The sequence below is a fragment of the Tympanuchus pallidicinctus genome, unplaced genomic scaffold, assembly GCF_026119805.1.
Source record: "Tympanuchus pallidicinctus isolate F22 unplaced genomic scaffold, pur_lepc_1.0 scaffold1, whole genome shotgun sequence".
NCBI lineage: Eukaryota > Metazoa > Chordata > Aves > Galliformes > Phasianidae > Tympanuchus > Tympanuchus pallidicinctus.
Window position 1 is genome coordinate 25,793,217 of NW_026294618.1, and position 14,127 is coordinate 25,807,343.

The window sequence follows — 14,127 nt, forward strand, 5'->3', positions numbered from 1 at the left end:
TGGGCACACTGCTGGCTCATATTCAGCTGACTGCCCTTCAGTACAACAAAGTCCCTTTCCATCAGGCAGCTTTCCAGCCACTCCTTCCCAAGCCTGTAGGGTTGCCTGGGGTTGTTGTGACCAAAATTCAAGACCCGACACTTGGCCCTACTGAAACTCATACAATTAACCTTGGCTTATCAATCCAATCTATCCAGGTCCCTCTGTAGTGCCTTTCTCCCCTCAGCAGATCAACACTCCCTCCCAACTTGGTGTCAGCTGCAAACTTACTGAGGGTGCACTCAAATCTCTCATCAAGATCATTAATAAAGATGTTCAATAGAAGTGGCCCCAGTACTGAGCCCTGGTGGACACCGCTCGTGACCAGCCGCCAACTGGATTTAACTCCACGGGCCACAACTCTTTGGGCCTGGCCATCCAGCTGGTGTTTCACCCAGCAGAGCCATGGGCAGCCAGCTTCTCCATGTTGTGGGGGAATGTTGTGCGGGACAGTATCAAAGGCTTTACTGAAGTCCAAGTAGACCACATTGACAGCTTTACCTTTATCCACTAAGCGGGTCACTTTGTCATGGATGCACCACTAAATTCAAATATTTCTTTTGAGACATAACATAAATATATTTAATAAACTGCAAAGCATCAGTATAATTAAAAAATATATATTTTGGCTGCATTCTCTAATTGCAGAAGTATGAAATGCTAGTTTACCTCAGTTTCATTGGAAATTTTTAATTTATTTATTTCTTTATTTATCATGGTACTTTTATTATTAAAAAAGACACCAAATTTTGAATTTTAGGTGGAGAAAATAATAAGTTCTTCACACTTAATCTATGAACATTTCCAAAAATATGATCTATCCTGAAAAGTTTATATGAACATTAATATGACAGACTTGAACATGTAGAGGATTTCCCTAGTAAAGTAGAGCTCTCCTTTCTCATTTCTTGCACACTAGCTTGATCAGTCTATGACTCCACTCTGACAGTAGAATTATCTTAAATCCAGCCGACTGCAAAGTGTTCCGCAACTCCATTCTTCTTTAATATAGTCCTTTACAAAGACACAATAACTGAAGGAGCTTGCTTCAATATCAGAAGCAACATAACTATTAGCATGGTTTTCCCGTTGGGTTAATGAACTAGCTTTTTAGTTATACTAATTATCTTGTTTTCTTGAAATTCAGCCAAACATCTAAATCATACAGTACAGTGAAGAATCTAGCCCTTCAAGTCTTTCATCCATCATGTTCACCTCCTCATTTATTCTCATGAGGGCAGTTATGCATTTCCAGACCCAGCACTATATATCATGTGTAACCACATCAGAAAGTGTATATGTATTTATATATATATCTTAATAATAATAATAAAAAAATTCATACCATTACATCAACTTCGCTTTAAAAGGACGTATAAGATAAAAAGAAGGGTTTTTTTTATTATTATTATTTTTTCCAAAATATTCAGGTTTATGGCTGATTCACCATAGAGCCATATAGCCATCCAGAAGGACCTTGGCAGGTTGGAGAGTGGAGCTGACCAAAATCTTGTGAAATTCATCAAAGTCCTGCACTCATGGAGAAACCATCCCAAGCACCAGGACGAGAGTGGGGTTAGTCTCTTCTCACTGATGGCAGGTGACAGGACGAGGGGAAATGGCCTCAAGTGAGCACCGTTTGCATGTGGTGCTCAGGGACATGATTTAGCAGAGGGTTGCTAGTTAGAGTAGTACGGTTAGGTTGGATTTGATGATCTTTAAGGCCTTTTCCAACCTGAGCAATTCTATGATTCTATGATATGCTGAGAATTGCTACCTGAGAAGCAGTTCTGCAAAATAGCATCTGGGAGGTCCTGGTAGATACCAAGTTGACCATTAAAAACAATTAGCCCTTGCTTTTAACAAGGCTAATGGTATTCTTTGCTGCATTAGGCAAAGTATTGCCAGCTGGTGAAGAGAGGTGATCCTTCCCCTCTATGCAACATTGGTCTTTTTGTATGCATTGTTAACCTTATCACACTTAAGAAACTTTTCACCCTTTACCACTGCTGTTTGGGAGAAGCTAGGCCAATTAACTGATTAGAGGGACAAGATTTTCCTGCTTGTAAATGAATGGTATATAAGATGTATGTTGAACACAATAAAGTAGAACTATTCGGAGAACTATTCTGAGAACTATTCTGATGCTACAAGAAACTGTGAGAGCACTCTAACTCGACTGAGCACCAACACAAGGCCACCAAGAAGATCAAGGATCTGGAGCACCTATCCTGTGAAAAGAGCCTAAGAGATTTGAGACTGTTCAGCCTGATGAAGAAGGGGCTCAGGGAGGATATCATGAATGTATACCAATACCTGAAGGGTGGAGGCAAAGAACATGGAACCAGGACTTTTTCAGGGACAGCCAGAGACAACTAGCACACCAGAGGCTCTGTCTAAACACCAGGAAACAGTTCTATATTCTGTAGGTGTCAGAGTACTGGCACAGGTTGCCCATAGGTTGTGCAGTCTCCTCCTTGGAGATCTTCAGAAGCTGCCTCAGGGCAGCCTGCTCTGAGTGTCCCACTTGAGCATGGCTTGACCAAATGGTCTCCAGATTTCCCTTCCAACTCTGTGATTCAGGAAATGCGGTTTCTGCAGCATTCCTCCACTATTAAGCCTAAGCTAAAAGATAATTCATTGCTTTACTTCTAAAATGTACATCAAAATAACTTATGCTCTAATAGCCTCAAATAAATGGCATTACTGTTATGGCATAATTTGAAGGAAAAAAAATATTTTTAAGCTCATTATGTTAAATTCATTACAAGTATGTAACTCCTAATGATAACCCAAATTTGAAGATTTTAGTCAAAGAAATGATATTGCTTTTTACGTGACATGCTACTGACATATTTACTGTCCAACACTGTTATTCTAATCTTTATTTAGGAAAATGGCGTTATGATTCAGGCTAAAATAATTTTAGTACAAACAGAAATAGAACCTCCACCACTCTCAGTGTAAAGCTCTGTTCCTTTTTTTTAGCATATTTGATAATGTTGAGAGGTCTCTTGTAGAAAGACATCAGGAACCTAAAAGTAAGATACAGTATGAGACTGTTTCAGACAACAGGGACCAAAGCCGAAAAGTGAACAGAGAAAAGGTGTCTAATGGATACCGAAGTATTCCAAACATAAATGGGCAGTAAAAAAGAGGTTAATTGCTGTCAGAAAGACAGTTGCAGATCCGAATGTGTTCATTTATCAGAATCTGATAACTAGGGCATATTCAAACTCTCTGTTGTCCCTTACATCTTTATAATTCATGTAATATTAATGTGGAGACTTTTTAAAATTATTTGTTTAGCTGCTTGCTAAAAGTCTGCTATTAAAGACCATATTCTGAGTGGATCTGTTGTCTCAGAAAACAATATGGCACTTTTCACATGAAAGTACTAAAGAATAAATTGTTATTTCTCACTTAAGGATTAATTAGAGTAAGCTGCCCTATCTTACAAACTGATGCTTTTATTGGGACCAAGACAGCAGCAAAAATATCCAGTAATACAGTGATTTTTATTTTCTATTTAATAATTGCAATATCTTTGAGAGATACATCTGCTTATCTACAGTTTCATCACAAGAATATGAACTGTGGATATTAATTAATTTACCCACAGGCAAAAAATGAATTCATATAATATTTAGCTTAAAACTCTCATCTTTTCAGTTCACTGTTAGGCATATACACCACTACACAGTTTTTGCCATCTCTAACTCAGCTTCTCATAACATTATTAATGTCACCGCAAATGCAAGTACAGAAAATCCTGATTATCTTCAAGAATAACTTAGCACCTCTGTTTCACTGACAGTTACTCAATCCTTTGATAATGACAAATGCTATTTATAGTATTTTTGGAGTCAGTAGAATGAAACTCTAGTTTTTTTCTTTTGTCTACTACATAAACCTCACTGTTCCTAACAAATCAATGTATTATCCAAATCACATATATACACACCAAAAATAATAAAACTTCATTGGATGAGCCCAGTTTACAGTGTTTCATATCTCTAAGGAAGGACGTGCAAATGAGTTACTGAGACAATGTCACAATAATTTGCTCTCCTATCAATGACACGTTCTACTGTGTGAAAAGCATTTTCCTTTCAGATCTGTGCAAAGTACAAGATGGATACTTCTGTCTAAAGTTCCATCCCCATGTAAGAGTGTTAGCAAATGGGAACTAAACAGAAGATAGCAGAGCAGTATATTGAATATGAAAATCCTCATATCAAAAGAACACAGGAAATATTGTTTATGATAAGTATTAGCTACAGTCCTAATTCAGTAACAGTTGAATACACATGTATATGAAGCACAAGAACAAGCACAAAAACAGTGCCTTGCATTTGAATATTGTCAATTCAATATTGTCTACAGTTCCAAATTCAACTGAATACTACTCGTGAAACATTTAAAGATCTTTTGATACCAAGTCTAAAGTGCTTTTAAAACAATTATTTAGCTTAAGAGGGATGGCTGAAGACATGTTTCATCCTTCTGACATTTTGAAGTTTTACAGATTTCTATCAGTTTCATTTCTAAACACCTCAGTACTTCAGTAAGCCCTCTGAGAATACATATATATATATAAACAGATTTTCTAAACTTGTTTTCCACAGTAATAATGCCTGAATATACATGTAAAAATCAAAAACCTTTCTATAAAATTTATCAGTAATTTATTATCTGTATTTATAGGTGAACTTATCAGTCTTTATTTCAGCCTCCTTTGGCCTTTATGCTCATAAAAATTTGAGGAAGCCTACTGATCTTAGCTTCAGGGTTTCTAATCTCAGGAATTTCTACCACATTGTTTTCTATGTTTTCTTAACATGCATACCATAACTTGCAAAATCACAAATTATTTAGCGTATATATCATTAGCAAAATATTTTCATCATAATATACACCATTATCACAACATTATCATTGTATATCATTAACAAAATATTCAGCATCACATTTCTTTCTTCTTTTATTTTGTTGCATTATGTTTATATATATTTTACCTTTTATTTATTTATTTATTTACACTGTATGCTCAATGCAGTTGCTGCCTGATTTGTCTGGCACATCTTTTGTATCCAGCACCACATCTGCCACTCTCACGCAATATTGTGGATACTTAAGGGCACCTCAGATGGAACAAAATGCACATACTCAGGCAGCCTGACTGATCTCATGCATACCTTATATCAGAGCGCAATTCTTTTAGGTGTGAATAGTGCAGCAAACGTAATTGGATTCCAAAGACCAGGAATTTGGATATTTGTAAATTTCAAAATATTTTACTGTCTTAAATGTACAATTTCATCAATAAATGTGTTGCAATAAGGTCAATATATAAATAGACACTAAATTAGAATTAGAAATCTCCAGTTTTGTTGTATTTATATATTTAAGCATCACGGCACTCACTGATACAATTTTAACTTTCATTAGTTTAAATAACTAGATTTGTACCTTCCAAAATGCAAGCAAGGTGCTTTAACCATATGAGATTTCATAGCATGTAAATTATAAAGTGGAACTTACACCCAATGTCAAATTAACAACTGTGCTAAAAATATATATGGGCACCTACCTAGAGGGCAATTGCATTTGAAGCCATTTATGTCCTCTTCACAGGTTCCTCCATTCCAACAGGGTCTGTCTGGACACTCGTTCACATGAGCAGTACATGTTTTTCCTGTAATTTCGTATTAAAATAAATAAATGAATAAACAAATAAACACTATGACCTGTTCAAATTATAAGGATATATTTATAATGGAAAAGGACTACCTGATTGCCATAGTCTGAACGCTGACCTCACAAGTCAAAGTGTACTTGAGTATACACAGACACTGATAGGCATACTTTACGTCACTAATTTTTCTGCTATTTTCAAGAAAGTCCACTGAAAACATGTCAATTGTGAAAAAAGAAAGCTTTCCTGGTAAGGATATGCACAGTCCTGGAGGTTTTTCCATTATATAAAATTACTGTATCCAGGCAATCTTTGTTCAGTTATGCCAAATGTTTTCTTTCATTTCACTCATTGTCTCCTTTGAAAAAGAATGGTAAAGTGTCACTGCATATGAATAGCAGACCAACATCAATTTACAGTTAAGTGCAACAGTAGACTTCAAACTAGGTTCTGCAGAAAATCATCAGTACTATAATACTAGATATTCCTTTCTCCATATACCATAGAGATAGAGGGTAATAAGTCACTGAAGAATATTTAATGAAACAAAATGCAGATGTTAGTTAATGTAATAATTAAGAGCTGTGGTGAGAAGCATAATTAAATGCAGATTGGTAATCTACACAGGTGTTGCCTTGATTTGTAACAGGAAAAGGTATTTCCAGCCACAAGAATGTGGGGAAAAACAAACAAACAAACAACAAAACAAGTAAGAATATATGCTCAGTGCCTATCATAGGTCATCAGTGTATAAATCAACTGGATCTTTCTGTAAACCTCATGGAAGAATATTAAAAAAACAAAAAGAATTCTGAAATTGCCCTGTGTTCTTTACACTGAGAAAAATATGTGATCTCTTATCCTGAAGACAAATATAGGCCCTCTCATACAGTCATACCTATCAAAGAGAATCAGCTCTCAAAACCTGCATTTTGCCACTCAAGCTATCTTCCATATCAACTAGAAATAAAGAACTTGCACTGAAGAAGTCCATAGTAGCATTGAGATTCCCTTCCCCACTTAAACTGCTTGTCAGAATGGCTTCTATTAGTTTTTTCCTGCATCTAACAATGCTCTGCTTTGGCCTTAATATTTTGAGAAATCTCAAGAAAAAAAAGGGACACATATATAAAGACAAAGAGAAGTATGTAACTCAGTAAACCGAGGACAATCTGCTTGATAGCAGCAGCTGCTGAATGTTGCCCAGCATGCTGTGATGCTCTCCATCATATTTGAAAAGTCATGGCTGTCAGTGAGGTCCTGAATGACTGGAGAAAGGGTGACATCACTCCCATTTACATGAAAGGGAGTGAGGAGAACCCCAGGAACTACAGGCCAGCGAGTCTCACCTTTGTGCCTGGAAAGATCATGGAACAGATCATCCTGGATGACATGCTTGATCACATGAGGAATGAATGTGTGATCCGAGACAGCCAGCATGGCTTCACCACGGGAAGTCATGCTTAACCAATCTGGTGGCCTTCTATGATGGAGTGACAGCATTAGTAGACAAGGGAAAGGCGACCGATGTCGTTTAGCTGGACTTGAGCAAGGCCTTTGACATGGTCCCCCACCACATCCTCATCTCCAAATTGGAGGGAGGTGGATTTGATGGGTGGACCACTCAATGGATAAGAAATGGTTGAAAGGCCGCAGACTGAGGGTGGTCATCAATGGTTCTGTGTCCAGGTGGAGGCTGGTAACGAGCAGTGTCCCCCAGGGGTCTGTCTTGGGACTGGTGCTCCTTAACATCTTTATTAATTACATCAATGACAGAATCAAATGCACCCTCAGCAAGTTTGTTGATGACACCAAGCTGAGAGATGCAGTTGACACAGCGGAAGGAAGGGATGCCATTCAGAGGGACCTCAACAGGCTAGAAAGGTGGGCCTGGGTGAACCTGATGAGGTTCAACAATGCTAAGTGCAAGGTTTTGCACTTGAGCTGGAGGAATCCCAGGCATCCATACACATTGGAAGGAGTTGTCCTTGAGAGTGGCCCTGCAGAGAACAACCTGGAGGTCTTGATGGATGAAAAGCTTAACATGAGCCAGCTGTGTGCTCTTGCAGCTCAAAAAGCAAGTGGTATCCTGGGCTCCATCAGAAGAGGGGTGGCCAGCAGGGACAAGGAGTCCCCCTCTACTCTGCTCTTGTGAGGCCCCATCTGGAGTACTGTGTCCAGGTCTGGAACCCTCAGTACAAGAAAGACAGAGAGCTGTTGGAAAGGGTCCAGAGGAGAGCCACGAAGATGATGGGGGGACTGGAGCATCTCCCCTACAAAAAACAGGCTGAAGGAGCTGGGCTTGTTCAGCCTGGAGAATAGAAGGCTGTGGGGTGACCTCATTGCAGCCTTTCAATACCTAAAGGGAGCCTACAAACAGGAGAGGAATCAACTCTTTGAAAGGGTTGATAACTGCAGGACAAGGGGAAATGGTTTTAAATTGAGGGAGGGGAGATTTAGGTTGGATGTCAGGGGGAAATTCTTTACAGAGAGTGGTGAGGTGCTGGAACAGGCTGCCCAGAGAGGTTGTGGATGCCCTGTCTCTGGAGGTGTTCAAGGCCAGGTTGGATGGGGCCCTGGGCAGCCAGATCTAGTATTAAATGTGGAGGCTGGTGGCCCTGCATGTGGCAGGGGAGTTGGAGATTCGTGATCTTTAAGGTCCCTTCCAACCCTGCCCATTCTGTGATTCTGTGACATCAGGAGTGCAGACATTTGGAACTGGTCAAAATAAGACATTTTTAAAGTTCTTTTTATATTTGTAGAGTTTATCTGAGGTTCTGAAAAAGAAACAGTACTATATTCAACCTTTTGGACCTAATTCCAACATTTTCTTTTCTTATATATTCTAGTTCAAGCCTTTTCCCACTGTCACAGAATAAAGTAATTTTCTTTAAGAGATATACTGGAGACACACAGACTCTCTTCTCCACAGACAAGTGGAGAGTAGAACAATTTCCTGTAGGAGTTAATAATCTGGCCACAAACCATTGGTAAACTGTAATATGTGCAAGAAAAAAACACCTGAAACAGATTCTATCACTTCTCTTAAGCTGTAGCATACTAATGGATACATGTTTAATTATTTGTTTTTAAAGTAAGTCTAAGGGAATTTTTTCTTGATTCTTCAGCATCAAAGGTCTCTTTGTGAACTGTAAAGTACCATAATTTGAAGATTTATGTATCAACCCATTCACAAATGTGGACAATTTTTAACCATTTCTTTTTTTATATATTGTATTGCATTGCATTTTATAGAAGTGGAGAGAGGGAGCAGGAGAGATGGAAAAATTGATTTGGGGTACCAGTCAATTGCATCTCAACTTCTGATAATGAGCTCTATACCTTTCAGCTGAGCACTTACAGTGAAATCCAGTTCCCTAAATGTTGACATCAGATGCCATATAGAATATTCTGTATTCAGCCTCAAGAAAATAGTCCTTAGGGGATGAAATGAACTCTAAGTAGAGATAGACATAACAGTTTTATAACAGTACCATAAATTGGTACCATTAGGCTGGCAGTCCTGATGGGATAGTAGGAAATAAGAGAATGGAATAAAGACAGAGTGGGCAGCTGTGAACTGTGCAGTATTTCCAAAAAATAACAAAAAATAGTGTGCACTTGTCAAGTTAATCCTTTGAGGAATTTAAAAGCAAAATGACAAACTGATGAACAAACCAAAAGGTTAATTCTGTGGCCGTGTTTTGACTGAAATACAATGCCTGGGGAGTCCTGAGAGGACGATGAAATAATGAAGGCTGAAGAAATTTGAAGCTTGAGATGAACACTGGAGTTTTAGCTGTGCTGAGGAGCAGTGACAAAATCTAATTGTGTGCAGAAAATCTAGGAAAAGAGTCAAAGCCATTCTCCCACTGAAGTCTAACAGGAAGGAGTGATTCAGTCAATATAAGATAGGATGCAGAGAAAGAGAATTTATTTTTTGTGAATTTATGTGAAAAAAATATCTCTCAATCTATACCTTGGATTTTCCTATTAGTGATATTGGAAACTGAATTTCATTTCTAATATCACAACATTTATTGCCATTATTTTAGGACTTTATTAATACAATTTTTTCCTAATGTATTAATCTGTAATGCAACATTCCATATATTAAAATATTTAGTTCGAGTTTAGATAATTAATCCCAAATATAAATGTCTAGACCAGTCCTACAGAATAAAGGTACAATGCTATGCATGTTATATATGTTCTACACTATAGTGCAAAACAATCTGGTATTTTGTTTTATTTATTTGTGACTATGCTCAATATGTGTGAATTACATTTCTCACTTAAAAAGGAATTCGGAAAAAAATAAATAAATCCCTATTCTGATAACAGTAGTGTTGATTTTTAGGACTGGAAGCTGTAATTACAGCTGTATTACTTCAGTTGACAAAGAAGCAATTACATGCCACTCAGCCTTAACTGAGTTATCAAGCATGGAGAATACTTTTTGTATAACTGACGAAAACATTTGAAAAATCACTGACTGATGTACAACTTTCCTCTAGCTATTCATACTTGCAGAATACTTTAGAAATTTTTGAAACATTCCAGCTGAACATACCCTTAACACATTAAACAGTTCACTGGTTTCCGTATTTTTGTTTTTGTTTGTTCGCTTCAAATTAGCAGTGCTTTTTACATCCACATTCAAGACATTAGCTTCCATAGATTTCTATTACTATCCTCTCCACATCAGTTTCGTTTTCCTCCTACTTTTGCTATCTAGCCACTGAAAAGTACACTGTTAACAGATGTGATTTACCAACTAAACGTTAAAAGTGCAGTTTTAAAAATTCTGTACACCTCAGAAAAGGCTAGGGAAACAACTACTTTTTTTTCTTCTCTTGAGTTAGAAAAACCCTCCTGTTTTAGTACACATTCTTCACATCAAAAGAATATGTAGTGAATGTAAAGGTACATCTTGTGAAAGGACAGCACCAAAAGTAATTCCTCCTATTATTTTGGCCCATGATGTCAGAGGCAGATGTTGATGGCATGGCAGCAGTGGTTAAACCTTTGGTTATATCTGGTTATATCTTCTTGCTGTGTTACAGATGGCAGCAGAGAGACAGTAGGACAAAATGACACCAAAATGCATATGAAGCAAAGATATGTAATTGAATTCCTTCATGCAGAAGAAATTGCACTCACTGACATTCACCTATGCTTGCTGAACATTTGCAGAGACCAAAGAGTGGATGAGAGCACAGTGAGGTGCTGGGTGGAGCATTTCAGCAATAAAAACAACATGAAAACAAATCATGCTCCAGGCAGCCATACACAGCTGTCACACCACAAAATGAAGAGTGTCTCAACCAGCTCATCTGCATGAATCAACAGATTGTGGCCACAGAATTGTGTACTGAGCTGAATATCAGTTTCAATGCATTGGAAATGATGCTGGCAACATTGGAATATTGTAAAGTCTGTGCTCAGATGTGTCTCATGTAAGCTCAAGCAGGAAAAGAGAGAACACCACATTGAAGTTTGTCAAGCCCTGTTGAGCTGAAGGTGAGAATTTCCTGCATGGCACCATTACTGGTGGCGTCTTAACTATGAGCCAGAGTCAAAATGGTATCTCATGGAGTGACAACATGTGAATTCCTCTTGAAGAAAAGGTTCAAGACACAGCCCTCAGTGGGTAAAGTGATGTGCACTGTCTTTTGGGATAGAAAATGGGTGATCCTTCTGGATTTTCTGGAACCCGGTCAAAGGAGCAACTCTGACAAATTGCAATGCTGACTATGTTACAGAGTCAGACTAGTGAAGAAGACAATCATTCTCTTCTGAAAAAGTGGGTTACCTCTGCTGGTGCAGTTTTTTAGAAGTGCAACTTAAAGGCTCTTTTTCCTCAGTGGCAAAAATCTATAGCTAATGGTGGTGGCAATAAAGAAAAATAGAATTTTGTTGCTGAGAATTGGTTCTATCAAAGAGTGCTATTTTGCTCGTTGTATCTGTGGTATTATCCATGGAAATAAATAAGAATCATTACCTTCAGAGCAACCTATGGACATTCTGTGATCTATTGACAGTAACTAGTTCTTGTGGTTACGTGCCCTAATAACGGCACTAAACTGACCACTGCACCTGGCAGAACGCCTGTCTTCAAACTTCTTGTTGACAGTTGCTTGGGAAATTTAAGAATTCAAGACTTCCATGCAGGAAGGCAATATCTGAACAGTATTTTTTAAAATGATTCAGAGAAAAGAAAAGAATCTATAAGGCTAATGTGAGATTACGTGTTATGAACATGCTAAAGAGGAAAACAGCTGGAAAAGCTGGACACATACTGTGCAGCCATTATCTTTTTCAGTGTGCAGCTAATTTAGCTACACATTTGAAATTGATGATGAAAAACTTCTTTGAATATCTGATAGAAGAACTAATTAGCTACAAATTACTTTCATCATCAACGTATGTTCATATAAATATTTTCTGGGTTCACGCTTTTAAGTTTAACATTAATAGAACATTTCTAAAAATAATTAGTAGTAGAACATAATATTCAATTGGTTATTTAATAAATCATAGCTTCAGGTCTGAATTCCTATTTACAATTTACAGTGTTTATGTCATCAAATTATGAAGTACAGGCAGAATATTAAATCTCATAATGAGCTAAGTCTACTTTCCTTGACTCTACAGTGTTCCTTGCCATATATAAAATTGCAGTGTTCTTAAAATACCTAACAAATTATTAGAGATGCTCACTCTTGTAAATACAGCCTGATGCCACGTTTTCTGGAGGAGCACTGATGACACTGGGGAAACAGATCATTCTGTGGGAACTTTGAAAATCCTTGTGAAGAGATATAACTTAGGAGCTCCTACAGATGCTGAAATCCGGCAGGTACATGAAGCACTGCATTAGCAATAATACCATAACATACTTTGTTTAAAGTAATCGTGCTGCTTTAGCAAATTAATACTTGCTGAAATTTTCAGGTAAGTGTAACTGGAGATCTACAATAAAATAAGGAAACTATTTTTATTCAAAAAGTAAAGAATGAAACCTCATTGATTATGGCATTGGAAGTCTGCACCCTTCATTAGTTTAAGCTATGGATGTTTTATTTCTGCTGACAGAAGGTCCAAACCTCTCTCTTCATCTGAACTAACTGGACTATTCTTACATATTTTAGAATATTTGCAAAACTAATATTTTGTCTCAATCTAAGAATAAATTTAACTTGATATTGTTCTCAAGTTAAACATTCAGACATTAGAATAAAACAGAATAAAACAGAATAAAACTTCATATTTCTTCTGAATTTTTGACAATTGATACAAATCTGAGAACTTAAGTGTCTATGTCATTCTATTTTTCATACACCACCACTGAATTCTTGAATCTGATTCATTTTTTCTTTTTCTACAGATAGAATTTTAAGGTAACTGAGGATGCATAGAATTAGAAATTTAGGAAATCTCTTTAAGGGCAGAATGAAGGAACTGACTGGTCTAAACTTGAAAAGAAGGAAGTAAGGAGATGCAACCTTTCAATATATAAAGATCTTTTTAAAGACATTCTCTGTGCCCATTTTTTATGTTAAAAAAAGGCTTTTGAATAAACATAATATTACAATGAGTTTTATTAACAGCTATCACAGTATCATATATACTAACACAAATGAAAAACATGACATGCGGATGCCTTGCTCTTGCAACGACATAATAACATAGTCAATCTCTGTTGTATCCAGTGTTAATTAGCTTTTCTGCACATTATTTGTATTAGTAGTTAAAACAACTTCTATAATAAGGATAGATTTTCACACCACTTCATGTTTCCCCTTCAAGACTTGTGTTTAATAATAACATAAAAGACATACCGTTACCATATACCACAGAAAGATTTGAACAACATCCAACAATTTAAGAAAGATTTGAACAACATCCAACAATTTAAGAATAATGAATAACTTCTTAAAAGTAGAAACAGTGAAAAGCTTCCTCAGATAGACTCTAAATGTTATGTGTATTTTCAGCATAAAAAAAGGAAGTAAAAAAGTCCACACCAAAGTACAGAAGTTTAAAGTAACACAATGATATTTTAAAAGCCCATATGTTATTTTCCCCTTCTGGACAAAAAGAAGAGAAAACCGGAAAGCAGCATATACAATAAAAGTTTCATATTAATATAAAACTTTTTAAAAAAGCTACTGGAAGGCCTACATTTGTGATAAGCCTTAATACTGTTATTCATTTCTAATACATGTGTAAAGCAATAAAGGATCAGTGTGACACAGTATAAACACAGAAAAAAAAATCCAAATCTTAATTACAGAGCAATCAATGTCATATAGACAAAAGCCCTCAAGAGAAAACAATGAGGTGATATTGCTTATCTACTTAAGAGTTCTCAGCAGCTGTCATCC